The sequence below is a fragment of the Propithecus coquereli genome, unplaced genomic scaffold, assembly GCF_000956105.1.
Source record: "Propithecus coquereli isolate 6110/MARCELLA unplaced genomic scaffold, Pcoq_1.0 Scaffold76, whole genome shotgun sequence".
NCBI classification, from domain to species: domain Eukaryota; kingdom Metazoa; phylum Chordata; class Mammalia; order Primates; family Indriidae; genus Propithecus; species Propithecus coquereli.
Genome location: NW_012153729.1, coordinates 2,486,241 through 2,489,647, shown reverse-complemented (window position 1 = coordinate 2,489,647; position 3,407 = coordinate 2,486,241). Strand labels below are relative to the sequence as shown.

The following is a 3,407-nucleotide window of genomic DNA, read 5'->3' as shown; positions in this document are numbered from 1 at the left end:
CCCAGCCAGCACCACAGCCTTAAGATGAGTTGAAATCCCCATATCTTTAACATCTCATGCTTCATTCGCTCCATTACCCAACTCTCTGTCCCTACTTCTTTCCCTTCCTAAGCTGGCACAAACGGTGCTTCCTTCCACGCCACTTACGCTATTAACTCTCCATGCAATAATCCTACCATTGCCTCACTCTGCTTCTATATCTATTCTAATCAGTTCCCAAAGCAAGAATCATACCCTTAACCAGAAAGCCACCTTCTATTCTAATCTATTCTGGAAAAAATTCCCATTTCTATCAATGGTTCCTATTCTAGTCACTATTGCCACATAACAAACTGCCCTCATAATTTTACTATTTCTTGTATCCTTTGAATCAAGAAGTTGGATAGAACTTAGCTGGGTGATTCTTCATGTTGTTGTATAGTTTATTCATTGCAAACAAGATAAAAAGCCAGCCTAGATTCAAGAAGAGGAAAATTAGACTTTACCTTTTCATGCGAGGATGGAAAGGTCACATCTTAAAATTACGTGTAGAATGATAAATACTGTTGCAAGTGTCTTTGGAAAATATGATCTGCCACAATGCCATTCTAGTCCCGCCCCCGAAAAAGGGATAAATGACCTTAATAAGTTTGAATGATGATATTATACTCAGAATCTCATACTTATCTCATAATTTCATTTCATTTAATGCTCAAGGATCTCAGTCAGATGAGGTTTATGATCCTTATCTTCTAGCTAAAGAAGTTGTAGTTAAAACAGGGCATGTAGTACAGTTAATAAGTATAATAGAAAAGTAACGATTCAAAATCACACCTTTGTTATCCCAAGCCAAGTGCATGGGCCACATATAAAAGATCAGTTCTGGGTAAGAAGCAGACAGTTCTATAAAGGACCACTGAGAGCAACGGAATTACATGACACAGGGTAGATAATAACTGAAATATTGTGGTAGTGAGCTATTGGGGAAGACGTACTCTCACTGGAGCACAGGGAGGGATTTGGGGGCTAAAGGGATACAAGTTCAAAATGTGACTGCGTATCCATAAACTAGCCCTGCCAAGAGGCTGTACCCATTTATTCAGCCATAACAGTGAAAAAGTGTGCATGTTTCCCCACCCTCACTCACACAGAGTAGGATAAATTATTTTCCTAATATTTGTCAATCTGCTAGACAAAATAGATCCCATTTTATTTGTAGTAAATTGGTCATTAATGACAATATGCACCTTACGTGTTCATTAATAATGCAGATTTTCATTTTATATACATAACACTTCATCCTTCCTTGTGCTCCAGTGAGAGAACTCTCCCCAGGAGCACACTACTGAAGAATACCTTGAGAGTTCAACATCTCAAAGGAAGACGCTGCTCACTTCTGGGAGGTATAGGCCATTGACATTGCTGTCTTCAAGCTGGGAAGCTGAAATAATCACAATCCTCCAAAACATATGCTTTGCAACCCATGTCACCCTAGTTTCCATTAGGACCACAGCATCCAGGGTCATCCCCCCTCGCCTAGAAGCGTATCCCTAACCTGCTAAGCTGACCCTATATCATGTTGTCTTCCCCACATTTCCAAACTCTTCCACTTTGATATATGGAACTCATGGCTCAAGCACAGGAAAACTCCTCTTTATACCTTCATATCTATTCTGACTTGTACCTTCATCTTCGCCTAAGTGATCTTGGAGATGTCCCTTGAGAACACTGCTGCATTGGCAGTTTTCTCAGTAACGGCTGATTTTTGCTTAAACCCCAAGTACCTCAGTTCTGGAGGTAAACAGATCATGCTTTCCTCCCTCCCCATCATCTCTTCCAAACTCTTTCCCCTCCTTAGAACACTTTCTCTGAATTGAATGCTACCAGACCAAACCTATTTCCTACCTGGGCTGGAGTTTTATTGTGTCTGGTTGAGATCGCCTTGATCCTACAATCCTCCAGGTGGGATGGGTCCTTGAGCTTGGCCCAGCACCTGTTGGGGGTGCCAAGGGGACTATAGGCAGTCACCATTATGCCTTTGGATTAGCAATACTGGATTAACTTCTCTTGAGTTAGGTATGAGTGGCACTGAATCTGGTTAACCACTGGCTTATATTTTAACTCGGGTTTGTTTAAGACCCTCTCAATCTGAAGATGGTTGAAGTTAGAAATGCTAATGGCTCCACCAGCCCTTCATCCACCAGCTCTTCCATGGCCACCCATGTGTCCAAAATATGTGTCACTGGGAATCATGTTGTCTGCTTTGTCCAATGGGAAAAATTCCTTCCCAGCCTTGAAGCCCACAGGCCAGTGAATAAGGTAGAGACCAGGTAGTCCAGCTGCAGGTTCCTGAGCATATTCTCACAGGCTTCTTTCACCAGGCCTTTCTCATGGTACATGCACCACAGCTTGCTAACGATGATGAGCCCCTTCCACATCACCACCTGCTCCATGAGCTTTTGATGGATGGCCAACTCACCCTGTGCTCATTCTGTTACACATGGGTGCAGTCAACGTGGTGGTACCCAATGTTGATTACTACCTTCACAGCCTCAGTACCTGGCCCAGAGGGGACTTCCAGGTGCCCATCCCCAGCATGGGCATCACAGTACCATTTCTGAGTATGATTTAGCCAGCCATAGCTTCTGGGTTTGACAGATCCCCTCCCCAGAACCACACATCTCTCTCTCTTTCATTTGTTGGATATTTTCTTCATTGATTCACTGTTTTCCTCCCTATCCCTATTTCTGTCACCCTTGTGGGTACTTCAACATGAATCCACATGAATGACTCGTCAAACACCTTGTCCTCTTAGTCTTCACAGCTTTCTTCCAATGATCTTTTTCTTTAGCCCTACTCCAGCACTCCCAGGGCCTTACCCTTGGTTTTGTTATCACTAGTAACCTCACCACCTTCATAATCTTACTTTTAAGCATCATACTTCCTCACTACCATGTCCTATTCTTCAAGCTTATCTCTACTCATCTTCTCATGCCAACCATTCTGTGTGGCCGGCTGACCATATAATTTATTGATCCAACAATCTGTTTATTATTTTTATTATACCTTTCTGTATTAGTCTGATAGTGCTATCATAACAAAGTACCACAGACAGGATGGCCTATGCAACAGTAATTTATTTTCTCACAATTCTGGAGGCTGGAAGTCCAAGGTCAAGGTATCAGCAGGGTTGGTTGGTTTCTTCTGAGGCCTCTCTCCTTGGCTTGTCGATGGCCATCTTCTCCTTCAGCTTCCATGTGGTCTTCCCTCTGTGTGTCATGTGTCCTAACCTCCACTTCTTGTGAAGATATGTGTCATATGAATGAAGACCTACATGAGTGACCTCATTTTAACTGAAATGCTTCTTTAAAGGCCCTATCTCCAAATACATTCACATTCTGAAGTACTAAGGATTAGCACTTGAACAC

At 42.6% G+C, this 3,407-nt stretch overlaps 1 pseudogene; it reads right to left on the bottom strand.

Annotated features, from left to right (window-relative positions):
- The window catches only part of LOC105824693, a 99,155-nt pseudogene extending 96,536 nt beyond the window's left edge, over positions 1–2,619 (bottom strand).
- Between the last annotated feature and the right edge of the window lie 788 nt (positions 2,620–3,407).